The following is a 19,851-nucleotide window of genomic DNA, read 5'->3' as shown; positions in this document are numbered from 1 at the left end:
ACTATAATATGCCAGATCCATCAACACAAAAATTATTATGATTATTTTTCTTTGGGCTACATCAGCAGCAGTCAGGGATTACTCTTGTCTCTACACTCAGAAATCGCTCCTGGCAAGCTCGAGGGACCATGTGGGATGTCGGGATTCGAACCACAGTCCTTCTGCATGCAAGGCACATTAAACACCCTGCCTCCATGCTCTCTCTGGCCCCACAAAAATTCTCTTAAGTCAAAGCCCCACCCCCATTCTAGAAACCACTAATACGTTTTCTGTATTAAAGTTATGCAGAAGTTTCAAAGTGCCATATAAATAGAAACATATAGCATATCAATAGAATCAGGGACTAATTAGGGTCTAGCTTATTTCACTTAGATAATGGATTTGAGAGTCATTCAAATTATGAAAGTATTTATATTTCAATCTTATTTTTCTTTGAATTACTTCAAGATTTTTCTTATCTTTGATTGTCATTCATTTGAATACAATATGCCAATGTGATATTTTTCCCGAGTTTTGTTAAGCTTCTCAAATTTTTTATATCCATGATTAGGAGTCTTTCATTCTTTTCAAGATATTCATGATCTTTTTTTCACATTTTATCTTATCCTGTTTTTCTCTTTTCTGGTTGTCCTCTGATGTATATTTTATATACTTTTATATTGCTTCATGGCTATTATATGTTCTTATTTGTTTCCTCCACTTTTTGCTTTTTTCAAGATATATTGTAGCTATTGATACAATTTAAAAATTATCAATTATTACTTCAGTTGTGCCAAGGCTCCCAATGAATTGTGTTAAAACATTTCCATTTTTCATATCATGATTTTTATTTCTAGAATACTGTTTTATTTTGCTTGAGTATGCTCTCTCTTTTATGATATCCTTATTTCTCATGAATATAAGAAAACTTTCCACTATTGTCTTTATGGCATCAGTCATTGTTATGTATAATGTAATGCTACCTCTATGACATATTGAAAACTGGGTTTTCTGGCTGATTTTCCTATTTATTTGTTTCTTCTTTATTTTATATGAGAAAGCTTTCTTGCCTTCATTTTTATTCATTTATGTAAGGAAGTTCCAAGGATCAAAAGTTCTTTTTTAATGCACCATAATCTATAAATAAAGAGGTCATTTTGTAGTCAAATTCAGCAATGCAATGCTAATCAAGGTCAGACAGATCTCTTTCCAATGATAAAGCGCTATTCAGAAAAGACAGGTGCATTTGGTCATTGTTTATCAAAAGCACTGATTTTTAAATTGTACCACATTAGTAAGACTGCCTTGTACTTGATGGTCCTTGTTTTCAGAGTCACAGAAATTGACAAGTCTATTCAGATGGAAGTCTCAAAAACTTCCTTTTCCTTTCTACACTCTCTACAAACCTGTGATTTAACCAAAAGTCTAAATACTGCTCAGTTTTATCAAATAACTTTTATTGGAGAATGACTTTCCAGCAATGCTTCATTTTATCCATGAAATTGGGGGTGCTCATGTCACTTAGACCACTTTTTTTTTACAAGTTTATTTTTTTACAAGTTTATCTTTATTTTCAAGTTCAATTATCTTTCTATAAGTATTTCAGGATTTGATCTAGATATTACAGTATATTAGATTCTTCTAATTTACATAAAATAAGAAGAAAGCACAAAATAGATGTAAAAATAACTAAAAAGATTGATTTTCTTTGTTAATTCAAAGAAAAATTAAAAAATTTCAATGTGACAATTGTAAAATTACATATAGCCTGAATTTATTTATTTATTTTATTTATTTATTTATTTATTTATTTATTTATTTATTTATTTATTTATTTATTTAGGTCTTAGGTTAAGACCTTAAGGCAGATGCCTTACTGCTAGCACCACCACTCTGGCCCCTGGTCACATATTTTTTAATAAATGTGATACATAAGTCAAAGGCTTCAAGAGACAAGTTTAACTTGAAGTTGAAAGAAAAAAGTCAGTTTATGGAGGAGTTGGCCAAATTTGAACTTGACAACTGCCCGTTTTCATATCTTGATAGACAGTAAACCACATTATATTTCCACCAAAAGCATAGACATTCAAACTAAGTGATTTCCAATTACCTGTTTACTTTTGATCTCTCAATCCCTCTAATATTTTCAGTTTTTAACAGAATATGAAAGTCATTTTTTAGAATATATGAAAGTTATATTTGTTTAATTTTGTTATTTTACTTGTCTTGGCTATTTATACTCTCCTGTGAGAAAATAATTTAGCAATTTACTTTCACTTTTGTCTTATTTCGATTAGCATAATCACTGCAAGTGAAAACTTTTATATTTTCACCATAAGTACAAATTTAGTTGAGGGTCTATGCCATATGTGGATGGACATTTATGGTATTTTTGTATCTTAGTACTTCAGGTTATATGCTATAAATATAAATGTAGATACATTTTTTAAAATCATTGTTTTAACATTCTTCACATGGATACCTAACAGTGATATTACTGAATTATACAGTATTTATAATTTTGTTTTTTTTTCTTTGTAAAGGACAAACACAATATTCTGGAGAACTCATACGATGTCAAGGATCAAATTCATTGTCTTGCACAATGTTCTATTTGTTTTATTTGTATTATCTCCCAAGTCTAGTTTTTGTTTTTCAAAGAATATAAAAACTGTGTTCTATAACAGCTAAACCAATCTACTTACTTCATGTACTAAAGTTTTTCCCTACACTCTCAGCAGCAATTATTTCTAAAATTGAAATATTTTAAAATTATACATGATTATAATAGTGTTTTTGTTTATTTATTTTGATTTTTGGTTCACACCCATCAGTGCTGAGTGGTTACTTGTGGTTCTGCAGTAAGGAATCACTCTCTGAGTGACCATATATAATGATTGATGGAAGTTGAGTTGGCTACATACAGTGAAAGTGCTTTACCCTATGAACTGTCTCTCGGTTTCTATGGTAGTGTTAAAATATATAGATATTGACATATAGAGTTACTTCTTCCCACCATCAACAAAGTCCCCAGGAGTGTACACCATTCTTTTGACAAAAGATATCTTTACTGGTTACAGATGTGTTATCCTGTAAGTTGGATTTGCATTTCTCCTGTACTAACTGAAGCTAAACACAGAATATGCTTGCCATTCTCAACAGCTTATTTTAAAAAACATTTATTCAGATCCTTTATCCAGGTTTAATTTATTTGTTTCATTTGTTGATGATTACTACTAGCTTTATAGTAGAATTTGTTTGCTGTCTTAATATTAGCTTTTATTTGTAGGCAAAATGCCATAAATACAATATGAAATATTCTTCCATCTATTATAATCTTGCTAACTATCCTACCATTCTTGCTTTTTGTTTTGGTATTGATTTATTTTATTGTATAACATCTTCTAGTTTGATGTATTCCTATGTACTTATTTTTGTATTAACACATTGACACTTAAAATATAATTTGTATCAATTAAACTACATTCAGGTCTGGCCCATCAATGGTATGCACTATAAGAACATTATAATCTCACTATAGTGAATGCCAAATTCCCAAAACGTGCACTTGATGCCCAATAGTGTAACTTAATTTTTCATACATGTATTTTCATTGAAAGTATTATATACAAATCTATTTCTTTTGACTTAGTTTAAGCAGAACAGAAAGGGTTTGAGATATAGATATATATAACTTAGGCCAAGAAACTCCTTTTTGTGTTTTGTTTTACATAAATGTGCAAAATCTTTGATGTTTAAAATCTTTAAGCTGTGGAAAATTTGATAACCAACAAAAGCATTATAATTTAGTGTCTGAAATGGTTATAATTATTAAAATCTCTCTAAACAAACCAGAGAATATTTATAAAGGATTTAGCAAGCAGAAAGAATCAAGGATTCTTGATTCTACCAGCAATGTGGGGCAAGGATATTGTAATAAATTAGTATTTAGATATGAAAGATAGTCTATTGCTGAATTTCAAAAGTGCAGAAAGAAAAGCCATTGGCATTCAAAATCAATTGAAAAATGAAATTGTTTCTGAGAGTACTAACTTGTTCCCCCCAAAATTCTGTCTCCTTGTTTGAAATCTTTACTAAATATTTGTTGTTTTATTAATGTAAACACATATCTTTTACAAATATCTTTTTATTTCTCTCTTCTCTTCTTCATTTTAGATTTTTTGTTTCCAATTATATAAGTATTGTGTTTTATCATTTGTGTTTTCTTATATAAAACTAAATACATTTAAAACAATAATTGCCATTTTAATGATTATCAGTTTCACATTCCTTCCCTTATTTTTAAGAATTTTATATATGACAATTCATTTATTAAGTTGCCTGAGTTCCATTTTGTAATATTCTCTTATAGTTATACAATTTAAAAAAATTTTAATAAACATAATCACTCAAATATCTACCAAAATTAAGATAAAATATTTCCATTACACATATCTTTTATTTCTTTATTATATTGCTTTTTATTTCCTTGCTTTTCTACTTACTGTTTCAGATCGCTTTCTTTTTTAAAAAAATATTTTTATTTAAGCCCCATGATTACAAACACTTTTTAAAATTTTTTAAATATAATTTTTATTTTGATTATAGTGGCTTACATATTGTTGACAATAATATTTTAGGTACATATTAACATAATATCAGGGGAATTCCCATCATCGAATTATCTTCCCTACACCTCCGTTCCCATCCTACCTCCCATATCCTCCTTCCTCACCCCCGGGGCTGCTAGAATACGTGGTCCCCTCTGAGCCTAGCTTACTACTTAGTGGGCCTACACCTGTTTCGGTCTTGGTACCTCCCTTGTTTCCTTCTCTAACTGGGAGGCAGTACTAGATAGTTCCAGTAATGTGGTTTTGTTTGAAGAAGAGAAAAAAGTGATAAACTGGGGTAAAAATAAAATATGTCAAAAATGGGCGGAGTCCTTCTAGAGGTTCTCATCATCGGTTTGAGAGACGAAGGGAAAAATGAAGGTGAAACACCTTAACAGTACAAAAATAAGTGTCAAATAAAATATCCAGTGAGCATGTCAACAATACGGATAAGCACCACATAAAAGCCGTGGTCTTGAGATAATAAAAAAAAAAACATGGCATAGCACCTAAAGAAAAAGAAAAATAAATAAATAAATATAAATGGAGACAACAACTTGAGTAACCATACCAAAACGAAGAAATTGACAAAACCTAGATAGGTATAAAAAATTGTTTTGTGCTTTTTTTTCCTTTTCCCTCCTGCACAGGCACAGTAAATAATGGGGTCATTTGAAAAGGAATTCCCTTGGCCTAAGAGCTACAGGATTTCTCCACCCTTGGAATATATTGTCATGGGATTAACTATAGACTCCGTTCAGATTCATTTACTCTCCCCTTGGTGCTTTCGTGGTGTTTGAAAGACTTCTGCTTCGTCCTTGGTGATAAAATTAGGTCTTTGTATCTAGAGATCTCAGTATCTGCACAGGTCAAGTGGTGGAACTTATAATGAAGCTTTTCTATGTGATTCTAGAAGTTCTGTTCCCTCAGTGTCGTTTTAATCCGTCTTCTGTGTTTGGTAGTCTTGTTCTTTGCGCTGATTTTAGGATGGAGCTTATGATAGCATCTTTCGTTGTGTTTCCAGAAGACCCATTCCATTGTAATTGTCTCAGATAGACCTTTGGAACTGGAGTTTATAGTTGTTGTGCAGGTCTTAGCTCAAACCCTAGATAAGGGCGTTTTTATTGGTCAGAAGATACATACAGTCAGTCATGGTTCTATCAGCCAGTCATCTGTAAATTGCGCTCTTGGCTTTTGGACTGACCAAAGGGAGACAAGTCTTCTGATTTTGTCTTATTGTCAGCTGGAGTGGTAGGATAACCTGCTCTTAGGTCGTTGTTCCCATTTTCCTCGTTGTCAGGAGGATTAGAGCTGGCACTTGTTGGTGTCCGAGCAGTATTGAGGATGTCCCGGATGGGATTTGTTTCCTGTAGCTATCGTGAAAAACTGTGTCGTTTCTATGTCTGGGATCCAAGGTTCAAGGCTGGGCGAATGGTGTCTAATCACCTGGGGTCTAAGTTGGGTCCACGTGACATATTTTCAAGGTGGGAAATGTCCTTGTATTGTAAACAAGTATGAGTTCTTATCCCTAGTAGATATCCCTAGTAGATAAGAGCTCGTTTTTATATATAAGATTTCCCCTTTCTTTAGTGTGTCTTTGCAGGAAGAAATGGTGCTACATTATATTGCCCGTGCATTTGGGGGTGGAAAAAGAAGAAAACGGAAACAGGTCACACACCCAAAAAAGATAAAATAGAAATAAAAATATATGTGCTAATATATATATATATATATGGAACAAAGATTTAAAAAAATAAAATAAGTAATTAAAGGAACAAAATGGTGCAAGAGACTATCTTATATTTGGGGAATAGCACGTAAAGAGGTAGTGCAATACAGGTCTTATACTTATGATGGAGCTATAGGTTTCCTCATTGTCTTTTGAGATTTTCTTGTGGTGTGTGGGTTCCCAGGCACCTTTTCATCACACTCCTTGACCTTCTTGAGATTGGCAAAAGCTTTGTGGCAGGGAGGTTTTGGGAAGAGTTCTTGCTTTGGGGGTACTTTTAGAGCTAAGTCCAGTTTCAAGTAACAGTCCACGTTAGGAAGAGTTGGTAAGGAGGGCCACACAGCATGAGTCAGCAGAGGAGTTGATTGCCTTTTCTTGTCAGGGACGAGGTGTGGGTTTAACTTGGTGCCCCTTTTCTTGGGTGCTGGGTACTGGTTTGTTGGGGTAGGAGGTCAGTCTTGATGCCTAATAGATTAAGAACTGAGGATGAAGAGTTTTAATAAAGATGGGAAATCTGGAGGGGTGAAGGGATAGTCGAATTTCCAAAGGGGGGAAAGGGGAAAGTATATGTAAGGGGCAGAAAAGAAGAGAAGAAAAAATACATTGAAAAGAAAAAGAGAAAAAGAGAGAAAGAAGAAAAAGAAAAGAAAAAATAAAGTAGTGAGAAGAAACAAGAAAAGGACAAGGGAATGCTAGTTTTCTTGAATATGTTCGATGAATAGGGACTGTAGAATGTCTGAAGGTCACAGTTGCTGCTTTGGTGTTCTGGCTGGTCCCGTGCTTCAAGTCCTAAAAGAAGGTATAACCTAGAGATAAAGTGTATGGTAAAGAGTTTTCTCAGGATATTCTTGTAGTGCAAGCTGGGTATGGTATCTCGTGTGACTGGGCCCCAAGATGCCATCTTAGTTTGTCCACCCTTTGTATCCAAGAACGCCTGTAGACAGAAAAGCTGAGAGGTTATTTTAAATATAGTAAGATTAAGGCATTAAAACATATTTTTATCAGATGTTCCCATTGGAGTCAGTGATTTCCCATGGTATTCTTTACCTGTAATCCTGTATAAGATCCTTAAGGGATTATTATGGGCCTTTGTAGTAGAAGGCTGATTACATACCTGTTCTCTCCGTGCTGCTGCTTCTGCTGTTGCTGGTTTCTTTGTGGTATAATGCATAGTCAAGAGTTTGTGTTGTTCTTCTTTTATGTGTTTTGGGCACTTCTACCCGATGTATGTTGATTGTTACAGTGTTTGGAGTTTCTACCCTGTTAAAACCTGATATTTGATTGTTAAGTATTAGATGTATACAGGGTGTATGTTCTAGGTGTTTCAGAATAGTGCTATTATTCTGTGTTTATTTTTTGTCTTCTGGCTTACTTCATTTAACATAATATGTTCTAGGTCCATCCATGTTGCTGCAAAGTCCATGATTATATCAAGTCTGACTGCCATGTAGTATTTCATTGTGTATAGATACCACATCTTAATGATCCACTCATCTGTTATTGGACATCAAGGTTGGTTCCAAGACTTGACTATTATACTGAGTGCTGCGATAAGTATGTGTGGGGTACACACATACTTTGGGATGAATGTCATTCTGACTTGGGGATAGATAACTAGGAGAGCAATTGCTGAGTCAAATGGCAGCTCAATTCTGACTTCCTTGAGCAATCTCCAGACTGTTCTCCATAGGGGTTGGATTAGGGGGCATTCCCACCAGCAGTGGATGAGAGTGCCTTTCATATCACATCTCCGCCAACAGAGGCTATTTCCATTGTTTTTGATGTGAGCCATTCTCACTGGTGTAAGGTGGTACCTCATTGTTGTTTTGATTTGGATTTCTCTGATGATGAGTGAAGGTGAGCATGTTTTCATATATTTGTTGGCCATCTTTTGGGCTAACTCCAAGAACTGTCTATTCATTTTGTCTTCCCATTTTTTTTAAGGCTTTAATTTGTTTTTTGGGGGGGCTCAGCTTCCTGAGTGTTTTGTATATTCTGGATACCAGCCCTTTATCTGATACGTTGGGTGAAAAGATTTTTCCCAGTCAGTTAACTGTCTTCTTGTGTTATGTAGGGTTTCTTTTACCATGCAGAAGCTTTTTAGTTTAATGTAGTCCCATTTGTTTATGTTTGATGCTAAAGTTCTTGCCATTGGTGCTCCATCCTCAAAGACCTTTTTGATATATATTCGTTATTTGTATAGAGAAACGCTACTGTCTTTTGTGTATTGACTTTGTAGCCAGCCACTTTCCTGTATTGGTTAATTGTTTCTAGGAATTTTACTGTGGACTCTTTAGGGTTTTCGATGTATATCATCATATCATCTGCAAAAAGAGATAGTTTGAGTTACTCTTTCCCAATTTGTATTCCTATGATTTCCTTGTTGGATTGCTATTGCTAGGTCTTCTAAGAATATACTGAGTAAGAGTGGAGAGTAGACAGCCTTGCCTAGTTCCTGAGTTTAGTGGAAATGCTTATAGATTTTTGCCATTAAGGATAATATTGGCTGTGGGCTTTTCATAAATAGCTGTAACTATCTTGAGGAAGGTTCCCTCTAATCCTATTTTGCTAAGTGTTTTCAACATGAAAGGGTGTTGGATTTTGTCAAATGCCTTCTCTGCATCGACTGATATGATGATGTGGTTTTTGTCTTTCTTGTTGTTGATATGATGTATGACGTTGATTGATTTGTGTATGTTGAACCAACCTTGCATTCCTGGGATGAAACCCACTTGGTCATGTTGTATGATCTTTTTGATAAAGTGCTGAATTCGGTTTGCTAAAATATTGTTTAGAATCTTTGCATCTATGTTAATTAGTGAGATTAGTCTGTAGTTTTCTTTCTTGGTGGTGTCTTTGCCATCTTTGGGAATGAGTGAAATATTAGCCTCATAAAAGGAGTTGGGGAGGATTCCTGTTTCTTCAATGGTTTGGAAGAGCCTGTGGAAAAGTAATAGTAAGTCTTCTCGGAATGTTCGATAGAATTCACCTGTAAATTTATCTGTACCTGGACATTTGTTCTTAGGGAGTTTCTTAATTACATCTTCAATTTCCTCTGAAGTGATTGGTCTCTTTAGGCTTTCTAGGTCTTCCTTATCCAGTCTCGGAAGAGGGTATTTTTCCAGGAATCTGTCGATTTCTACTGGGTTCTCTAGCCTAACTGAGTATAGTTGTTCAAATATGATCTCATGATATGTTCTATTTCTTGGGGTTCTGTTGTAATCTTTCCCCTTTCATTTGTGATCCTACTGATTTGGGTGTTTTCCCTCTTTTTTTTTTGCTGAGTTTTGCCAGTGGTTTGTCTATTTTGTTTATTTTTTTTTAAAAACCAACTCCTTTTCTCTTGATTTTTTGTATTGTTTTCTTAGTTTCTGTTGTTTATATCTGCTCTAGTTTTTATTATTTCTTGCCTTCTGGTTGTGGTTGGATTTCTTTGCTGCTGTTGTTCCAATTCCTTGAGGTGATCCTTTAAACTGTTGGTTTTGTCATTTTCCTATTTCTTGACATAGGCTTGTATTGCTATGAGTTTTGCTTTTGCTTTTGCTGTGTCCCACATATTTTGACAGGTTGTCTCTTCATTATCATTTGTCTCAAGGAATCTTTTTATTTTTTCCTTGATTTACTCTTTGATCCAGCTCTTGTTGAGCATCATGTTGTTTAATCTCCAGGTATTAGTTTTTCTCCTTTGCTTCTTCTTGTAGTCAATTTTGACCTCTGTTGCATAGTGATCTGATAGGGAACTTCTAATGATCCTTACATTTGTGATATTATATAGGTTTGATTTGTATCCTAGGACATGGTCTATTCTGGAGAAGGTTCAATGTGGGCTTGAGAAGAATGTGTATTCTGTTCTGGGGATGGAGGGTCCTATAAAAGTCTATTTGCCCTAGATCTTCTAATTTTTTATTTAGAGCTCTTATTTCTTTGCTGTTTTTCTGTTTGGTGGATCTGTCCAGTGGTGATAGTGGAGTATTAAGATCTACAATTATCATATTTCCCTTCATGTGTTTCTCCAGGTTTGCAAGCAGTTGCCTCACATATTTTGCTGGCTCTACATTAGGTGCATAAATATTGACCAGGGTTAGTACTTGTTGGTCTCGTGTTCCCCTGATCAGTAAGTAGTGTCCCTTTTTGTCCCTGATCACTTTTTTGAGGTTGAATGGAATTTTGTCTGATATAAGAATGGCTGTCCCTTCTCATTTTTGTTTTCTATTAGCCTGAATAATTAATTTTCATCCTTTTATTCCGAGCCTGTGCTTGTCCTGTAGTTGTAGGAGTGTTTCTTGCAGGCAGCAGAAGTCTGGTTTATGTTTTCTAAGCCAGTTCTCTACTATGTGTCTCTTAATGGGAGAGTTTAGTCCAGTAACATTTAGGGAGATTATTGACAGAGAGGACTGTTGTGCAGTTGTGTTGTGTAGGGTGGTTGTTGTTACAATCAGGGGTTTGGATTGTGTAATTTGTCTCTGAGTAGGTCATTTAGGAGTGGGTTTTTTTTTTTTTGCGCAAATAATGCAAGCTCATTTTTGTTTAAGAATGTTTTAATTCTGCCCTCTCATACGAATGAGAGTTTTGCTGGATATTGGACCCTAGGTTGGAATTTTCTTTCATTCAGGCATTTAAATATGTCATAACACTGTCTTCTTGCTTCAATTATTTCAAATGGGAGATCTGGTTTGATTCTAATGTCCTTTACTTTATATTTGAGGTTTTTTCTTCCTTATTTCTTTAAGGAGATCATCTTTCTCTTTGTTTTTTGCCATTTAGATTATTATATGTCTTGGTGTTGGTTTGTTAGGGTCTATTTTATTAGGGACTCTCTTCACTTCCTGGATTTGCACTGAATCATTTTTCCAGAGGGTGAGAAAGTTTTCTGTTAATATTTCCCTGACTACTTGGGGAAGTGGCCGAGTGGCAGGCACACTCACCCTGCCTGCAGTTGGGTAGGGGGCCCCTCGATTCAGGCGCAGGACTTAGGCAGAGTGTGGGAGTCTGGCGTCCATGTGGGGAGGTGGCACTCGCCCTGCCTGCAGTTGGGTCGGGGTCCTTCTACAAACACTTTTGTAGTTGGCTTTTAGTTATAAAAATGAACACCCCCTTTCACTAGTGCAATAGTCCCACCACCAATGTCTGTCATTTCAATCCTTCCCCTGCCCCTGCCTGTATTCGAGTCAGGTATTCTTTTTCTCTCATTCACTACCATTGTCATGAAAGTTGTCATTGTAGTTTTTTATCTAACTGCACTTAACCACTCTCTGTGGTAAGCTTCATATCTTTGGCTGGTCATTCTGGCCCTCATCTATATTATCTCTGTTTATTATTACAATAATATCTTTTATTTTTCTTAAATTTCATAAATGATTGAGACTATTCTGTGTCTTTCTCCCTCTGACTTATTTTACTCAGATTAATAGTTTTCATGTACATCATGTATAGGAAAATTTCATGATACCACTCCTAGGAATATATCTTAGGATTACAAAAACAATAGAAAAATGCATTCTGCATACTGCTTGCAATAGCCAAAATCTGAAAACAACCCAGAAGCCTGAAAACATATGAGTAGCTAAGGAACCTGTGGTACATATACACATGGAATACTATGCAGCCGTCAGAATAAAGGAGCCAGATCTTTTTCTAAACTTTGAATGTTAATGTTTCATTTAGCTTTGAATTTTTTTTTAAATATGGAACGCTTCATGAATTTGCGTGTCATCCTTGCGCAGGGGCCTTGCTAATCTTCTCTGTATCGTTCCAATTTTAGTATATGTGCTGCTGAAGCGAGCACTAGTTTTGAATTTTTTAAATTATTTTTAACTCATATTCTTTGAAAATTGTAAGAATTTGTAACATTCATTGTGTTCGATTTAACAGGATTTCTTCTCATTGAGAGGAATTCTACTGTTTATATTTGGTCACCAGCCTAACTCACTTTCAATAAGTAATATTCTTGAGCTTTTTTTTCAGGGGTTTGGTCCTGGCTCTGCACTCAGAAATTGCTCCTGGCTTGGGTCCATCCTAGGTTCATTTAATAGTCATGATATGTTCAGACTATAAACTTATATAAGGGAGATTTCACTTAACATCTCCTCAAGTCTTCCAATAAAAAAAATGCAGATATTTGTAGTGTACTTAATATTTGACATTTTAATCTTACCTTCTATGAATATTTTACTTTTTTTCAGGAGGTCGTCACACCCAGTGGGGCATAGAGGTTACTCCTTCCTGGATCTTTGCTCAGAAATCACTCCTGGCAGGCTCTGGGGACCATATGGGATGTCAAGAATCAACAAGGGAAATGCCCTACCATTGTGCTATTTCTCCAGCTCGTATTGATATTTTATAACATATTTCTTTTAGATATATATCATTATTAGTTATCCTCAAGTTTTGGATTTCATATAGTTATTAAAATAGTTTTTAATAAATGGAACCTCAGGGCCAAAAAAAAATAATTTAGCTTTGGAACTCATTCCTACCATTTTGTTTTGCTTTATCTTGACTTCTAAAAATGCAAATTTTTGGCCTGGGAGGCTAGAAATAAGAATACCATGAAAGAGGGTAAGATGATAGGAAAAGGATGCAGCCAGATTAGCCTATGTTTATTGGTCATCATCATTGGCATTTTAGTGATGTTGATGTGAGCTATCAATTTACGTCAAAAGGAAACACTATTGTAAGCATGTGAAACATAATTAATTTTTAAATAATTTTGCTAAGAGGAATAAAAATAAAAGTATTTATATTCTTGTCAGGTCATTAATTTAGCTATTACTTTAATAATCAGTTTTCATTGCTTATTTTATTTATTTACTGTGGTAACTGTACTTGGCAAGGTTCAGAGGGTCATGCGATGCCAAAATTAAAAGCAAGGTTTAAGTTGCTAGCATGTATTTGAGCTATCATGAAGTCACATAACAGTCATAGAAACACTATTTAGTAAGAACATGTGCATTCCACTTTTTGTTATGGTTCTGAAAACCAAGTGATTTCCTCAAATTTTTCAGGGTAGTAGAAAATTGGAGATTTGTGAGCCTTTCCTATTTCATTATATAAGTATGAGTGCAAAGGGTAAAAAATTTAGGAGTTTTAACACGATCTATAAAGATTAGTACATAAAAAATCATGTGGGTATGAAAGTATTCATATATGTATACACATATAAATACACATTATGTAAACATATAATCACAGGTTAGGTATCTGAAAAAATTTTCAGGAAAGCTTTGAAATCTAATACTAAATCATGTATGTTGTTAATATCGTGATGAAGAGTTTAGGGAAAGTCTGACAAGTGAATTAATGATACAGATTAGTTGAGGGAGCACGGAGTAGTCCATGCTAGCCAGTAATAATCCAATGATCATTGAGTGTGGCAATATAGGTCTCTGTTTTTCAGTGCTCTGGCACATAATATCTGGGTATGTATATTAGGAACTTTAAGATGGGATAAGTTTTAAGAAAAACATATAGATCTTAGCAACTTGTCCTTATTGACCATTGCTCTGCCAGCAAAATCTAGAACCATCAATTGTGTGACTAACTAGTTACTTTTCAAAGAATCTTTACTTTACCAACACCAATATATATGTTCTTCCTTTTTCTTCTTTATTTCACTGCATAGAGCAGGTTTTTAAGCTGCATCTGTGGGCTGCTAGGAAGGCTATTTGGGACAAGGTCTGAGCAAATGTATTGGTAGCCTGCACCATATTCCCTTACTCAAGCAAAACTGCTTCATTATTTTTAATAGATTTGAGATGCCATACACTGTTTTTTTTTAAGTCTTGTGCTAAAATTATTTTTAAAACATCTGTGCTAGAAGATGGTAAGTAGAAATGGGTTAATCAGATAAAGTAAACATGATTGATTTTAGCACTTAAAGTTTAAGGGGATTATTAAAATAATTTTCAAATTTCCAAGATGCCTGAGTCACACCCTGCAAACAGCCATATATATTGCCTAAAATAAGACTGGTTGATGCTGAAGCAGACAGTTTGTATTCCTTGATTTAGCTTTTAAACTTCATTTTTGTTCAGTTTTCTAGCTCTACTCCAAATTTGTAGTAGCAAAACACCTTGCTTCTTTCAATTCCAAACGTAGTTTTCCCTCTGGGACTTGATTCCAGTACAGATAAGTCTTCAAAGATTATTTTGATAAGTTTAAAATAAATATTTTTTACTGACTGGCTAGATATCATAGCAAACTTTATAAAGAAGTTATAAACTACATCTTTATATATCTACATCTCTTTCTATATCTATCTGCATATCTATAAGTAGACCTCTGTCTCTTCCTCATCACATTCCCTATACCAATATCTATCTTATTTCTCTACTTAAATATATACACCTAGATTATATTCCAACATAATATGATACATATCTATCATCATATATCATCCATCAATATACATACATAACTATCCATTCATCATCTATTCTTTCAACTAGATATTTTAGCTTCTGTATTTTCTTTTCCAGGAGTCACCATTAGAGTCTAACATACATATTCCTTTGCAGAGGCATTCCCATGTATACAAGCAAATAAATATATGTACTTAATTCTCTTTTTGACAAATATGAAATATATTTCTTTGTACTTGGCCTCTGTTCTGAAGGTTATTCTTTATGTATTTATAATGATCTCCCTCTTTCTTCTTTAAAACAAGCTTTGCTATTATATAGAAGTACCATCTCTTACTCAGCCCTAATCTTTAGTATGTTGTCTGTGGTGTGCTATTATAAACAATACAGAAATGAATATATGTGCATATTTATGCATGCACACCCTTAGAATAAATTCCTAGAAGTAGAATTGCTCTTTCTGCATCAAATTTCCATAGATATTGCCAAAGTGTTTCTACAAATAGAGTACCATTTGCATTCCCAGAAAAATGAGTGTTTATTCACCATACCTTTACCAGCATATGCATTTGCAAACATTTTAATATTTTCTAATAGAATAGACCTATTTTGTTATAATTTTAATTTATCTTAATATAAATTGAGCTTGAATTTGAAAATATTTGCAGATGCTTAAGATCCATTAATATTCACATTTCTCAGTATATTCTGCATGAATAAAAATATTCTATATACATTATTTGCCCATTTAACTTGTGTAGCTAATATTTATGATTACTGCCTTATAGAAAATGTTAACTATTGGGAAAATTAATCCATCTCCTTTGTTTCAGTAGTACGTACTATTAGGTTTTTATTTTTGTAATATTCTACATGATTTTTTACTTATATAATTGTAATCATGATTTTTTTCTTTTACTTATGTTTTACTGCATAATAAAAAGTACTTTTTCATTTCAAAATAAAACAACTTTTCCAATTTCTTCTTGAATTACAGATTTTACTTTTCACATTAAGTTATCGATGAATCTAAAATTTGTTTTTATTGTATTTATTAAGAGAATATATTTTCATTTGGCTAAACATTTTTCCCAAATCATCATCTATTTCACAATATGTGATTTTAAAACTTCAAATATTAATTTTATCATAAAAATAAATTTCCTTTATTTCTGAATTTTGGTACTTCTTCTCAATTTGAGATTACCCATTTCATCTATTTAATAATGTGTTAATGTATTAGTTTTAAATAAAAGATGTTGTTTACCTTGAAGACACCAATATTCTAGTGAGTTTGTTTTATTAAACACACAAAAGAAATGCATATATTTTTAAGTCTCTTTTTAGTCTCTCAATATCATCTGAAATTTTTTGACTGGGGGAGACTTGTCCAACTTTTCAAAAGTAAGTCATGGTACTTGTTCATTTAAAGAAAACTGATTTAGCAAATGTGATCTAATTGAATCTTTAGTTGCACTTTTTGTTTCTATTGTTATACTTTCCAGTTTGCATCTTCAGGTAGAAATTTGGGTTGAAGTGTAGGTTTGAGTGTGGGGGCAGGACAGGTGGTACATCAGGCAGGGCTACCCTTGCACCTGGCCTACTCCCTTTCTATTCTTGGAACCCCTTAACCGTTTTCAAGTCTAGTCTGTCCAAGTTTTGTAACAGTAACTGAGATTTGTGATAGATCTCAATTTTGTGCACCAGATTTTTAAGTTTTTCTTTTTTTTCCTTTTTTTTCAATTGATTGTGGATATATATTTATAATTTTCTTCTTTCAAGAGAAGTGGAGATATTTATATATGATTTGTTTATGCTACATAATGTTCTATATTATAACTTTCAATTTTGTATTGCTTTTTATTTTTTTAAATATCTTTATTTGAACACCTTGATTACAAACATAATTATGGTTGGGTTTCAGTCATGTAAAGAACACCCACCTTCACCAGTGCAACATTCCCATCACCAATGTCCCTAATCTCCCTAATGGAACTAACTCTCTGTGAAATGATCCAACTGCCACACATCTATGAAAATATCCTTTTATATACTTAAAGACACAGTTAAGTCAATGCATGTCCAGGCTTTGACCAAAAAAAAACAAAACAAAACACCTAGATAGATACATGACAGCTATTTTTTGAATTATTGCTGGCTATTTGTATCTTTGCTAAAACTTCTTCTAATGCTTAATTACACTGTTCAACACCATGTAGCTTTAAGTATGCTCCATATTGGTGCCAGGAATATCTTGCCATAATTTTCGTGGTCCATGTAAGAAAGGTCTAACTGCAGCTGACCCCTAAAGCATGCCCATGTTTTATTTGCATTTAATGTATTTAAGTACAGTATTGCGTTTTATTTTTACTTTCTATCTACAAAGTTATTGTGAACATTTCATTGACTATTAAAGTAGTGATCCTAAGGAAGAGATTGGAAAGATAGATAAAAAGAATTTCATTGTGGGGGTCTACTCTATTTGAACTGTTCAAAAGAGAAAAATGAGGTTCAACATTGTTCAGTAACAGCTCACTATTCCATGACAGCTCTTCAATTAAAAGCTAACCCTACACACACACACACACACACACACACACACACACACACACACACACACACACACACACACAAATCTCTCCTTTTATTCAAAAAAAATAATAGAACTTATCACAATCAGGAGATCCAGAATTTATCTATGAATAAATATTTTGGTTCTCATAGAAAGATATCTCAATATAAAGAAATCTGAATAAAACTTTGATGATTTCTTAAATAATTACTAAGAAAAATGATCTTAGATTTACTTAGAAATAGGCAAAAAAACAATATTGAGTGTTCGATGTGGGTTGACAAGATTGTCACTTTCTTTTTTGGGGGGCACACCCATTTGATTCTCAGGGGTTACTCCTGGCTAAGTGCTCAGAAATTGCCCCTGGCTTGAGGGGACCATATGGGACACCAGGGGATCGAACCGCGGTCCTTCCTTAGCTAGTGCTTGCAAGGCAGACACCTTACCTCTAGCGCCACCTCTCTGGCCTTTCTTTCCTTCTTTCTTTCCTTCCTTCCTTCTTTCTTTCTTTCTTTCTTTCTTTCTTTCTTTCTTTCTTTCTTTCTTTCTTTCTTTCTTTCTTTCTTTCTTTCTTTCTTTTCTTTCTTTCTTTCTTTCTTTCTTCTTTCTTTTCTTTTCTTTCTTTCTTTCTTTCTTTCTTTCTTTCTTTCTTTTCTTTCTTTTTCTTCTTTTCTTTCTTTCTTTTCTTTCTTTCTTTCTTTCTTCTCTTTCTTTCTTTTTCTTTCTTTCTCTTTCTTCTTCTTTCTTTCTTTCTTCTTTCCTTTCTTTCCTTTCTTCTTTCCTTCCTTCCTTCTTCTTTCCTTCCTTCCTTTCTTTCCTTTTCTTCTTCTTTCTTCTTTCTTCTCTTTCTTCTTCTTTCTTTCTTCTTTCTTTTCTTTCTTTCTTTCTTTCTTTTCTTTCTTTCTTTCTTTCTTTCTTTCTTTCTTCTTTCTTTCTTTCTTTCTTCTTTCTTTCTTTCTTCTTCTTTCTTCTTTCTTCCTTCCTTCCTTCCTTCCCTTCCCTTCCTTCCTTCCTTCCTTCCTTCCTTCCTTCCTTCCTTCCTTCCTTCCTTCCTTCCTTCCTTCCTTCCTTCCTTCCTTCCTTCTTTCTTTCTTTTAAATAAATTGTATTGTGACCAAAGTGAATAACAAATCTTTTACAGTAATATTTAAGGTACATAGTGACAATGAATCAGGGCCATTCTCACCACAGAGTCCTCGCTCCACTTCTTTTTCCAGCATGTGTTCCATATCTCTGTCCTTTGCCACCCAGAGTGCTAGTATAACTGTTCCACCTGTGTATAGCTTGTTGTAGAAAGGCTATCGATTCTGTTGTTTGTTGACTTTGGGTTTGGTGTTTAATCTGATCATTTTCTCTCTTAACTATAATTTTTACAAATATCTTATACTGGAAAAGCTATATGGCAAACAAATTTGTCTGTGGAAAGGAAAACTTTACATTTTGTGGTTTATTGTTTCCTTAAGCTTTAAACCCTTATGTACGAAGTTAATTATTTTTCTAATATTCCTTTCTTATGGATATCAATTTCTTTTATTCTCACTTTAATCTAAATATCTTACTATTCTTTTATTTCAATGTTTACTTATATACATGCATATGTGTTTACCACAATAATTATGCTCTTAAATTTTATACCTTAATAAAGACAAGTAGTCATTGATTTATTGGATCAACCTTTATTATGGAACCAATCTTTAGTTTGAAAGCAGTACCAAGAGAGGGCCAGATTGCATCCTTCTGGAAATGAAACCTTGTAGTATTATTTTAGTCAGACTTTTTAGTTAGTTTAAATGATCATAGACATCAAGAATTGCCTATTGTTAACTCCCAGTAGGAAGAAAGAACAGGGTATTTAATGTCTGTTTTTGCAAGTATAAACCACTTCTATAGTGAAACGTTCCTTTATGAATGCTTCTTCCCTTATCTAAATTGTTACAATTTTCTCTTCCTGTTAATAGAAAAATTAGGTAGTCTCTGAGATATTCATTATGTCTTTTCATAAATAATATATATAAATTAACTTAAATGTTCATGTAAATATTTATTGCATAAAATATCTCTTGGAGTAATATCTCCTCCTTAATTTACAATTCAAAAACATACTAAAGTCAGTTTTTGGTGTACTGTCTTCACATTAGTTCTCTCTTATAAACTTTATAATTTACCTTGGTTCTCTTTCTCTTGCATGATGAATGCCAACACATCAAAGTATAACGACGTTCTTCTACAGTAATTGTAGACTCAATTAGTATGGCTATCACAAAAACATTTAAAATCCTTTCAAGTCATTTATACTATTTATTTTAAAGTACCCAATTTTTATTTTTCTGACCCGTAACAAAGATATTACTCCATTTCAATCTGTCAAATTCTGACTTTCAGTAATTGCCATGTATATGGTGCAATATATTTGTAGGGATGATATTAGTATTGTGTGTACTTCTGGGAACCAAGAGGATCCCTGAGTGCCAAATCATTATAAAACAATATACAACACAGCTTCCAGCATAACACCACACCAATTTCCTTTGTTTTGCCCCTTTCCAAACATTGTACCTTTACTAATAATTGGTATTTTCATTTGTTCTGCTATTTTTTACT

At 33.5% G+C, this 19,851-nt stretch overlaps 1 non-coding gene across 1 annotated transcript; it reads right to left on the bottom strand.

Annotated features, from left to right (window-relative positions):
* Nucleotides 1-11,996: 11,996 nt before the first annotated feature.
* On the bottom strand, nt 11,997-12,103 carry LOC126025065 (U6 spliceosomal RNA). The gene has a single exon (XR_007501113.1). It is a non-coding gene; the product is annotated as a U6 spliceosomal RNA (small nuclear RNA).
* Between the last annotated feature and the right edge of the window lie 7,748 nt (nt 12,104-19,851).

The sequence above is a fragment of the Suncus etruscus genome, chromosome 12 (genome assembly GCF_024139225.1).
Source record: "Suncus etruscus isolate mSunEtr1 chromosome 12, mSunEtr1.pri.cur, whole genome shotgun sequence".
Lineage (NCBI taxonomy): Eukaryota > Metazoa > Chordata > Mammalia > Eulipotyphla > Soricidae > Suncus > Suncus etruscus.
Note: the sequence above shows the minus strand (reverse complement) of the source record. Positions and strands in the feature narration are given on the sequence as shown.